We start from the raw sequence: 546 nt of genomic DNA, 5'->3' as shown, positions 1-546 counted from the left end.
AGAATTTGACAACATATATAGAGACTATAAGAATTTACGATATAGGGTTTGGCTTTACATTTAGATGCCTAATGTCATTGTTAATTAAGGCGAATTTGCTTTTGCTTTGAAAAGAATCAAATCTCTATTGGGATACAGTTGTCTTGCCCCATGTTTCTGTATAGAATCTCGTAAAAATTAACCCTGTTTTGCTTTATTTCTGTATGAATTCTTGAAAGGGTATCCACTTTCTACCTTCAACCATTTTCTGAAAGGTATAATGTGGTTATCTGAACTCTTTCTGGAATATGTGATTTTAGTAAAATATACTCAGCCTGAAAGACAGCGTTAAATCTATATGTTTGGAGAATTTTGTATTACTCACTCGTCTCTTAGTTATGGCTCTCGTGATGAGCAGCTTTTCCTTGGAGCTTTTTCCTTGGAGCGGAGGACACTAGCATTTTTGGTCCATTAGAGAGCGGAAGCATTTATGCTTTTTTACTTTATGGAAATATTAACTTGTTTGTCTGACAACGTTATCTCTTCCTTGGATATAAAGACTATATT

This window comes from Penaeus monodon, chromosome 23, assembly GCF_015228065.2.
Source record: "Penaeus monodon isolate SGIC_2016 chromosome 23, NSTDA_Pmon_1, whole genome shotgun sequence".
Lineage (NCBI taxonomy): Eukaryota > Metazoa > Arthropoda > Malacostraca > Decapoda > Penaeidae > Penaeus > Penaeus monodon.
The sequence above is the reverse complement of the archived record's forward strand: the minus strand, read 5'-3'. Positions refer to the sequence as shown.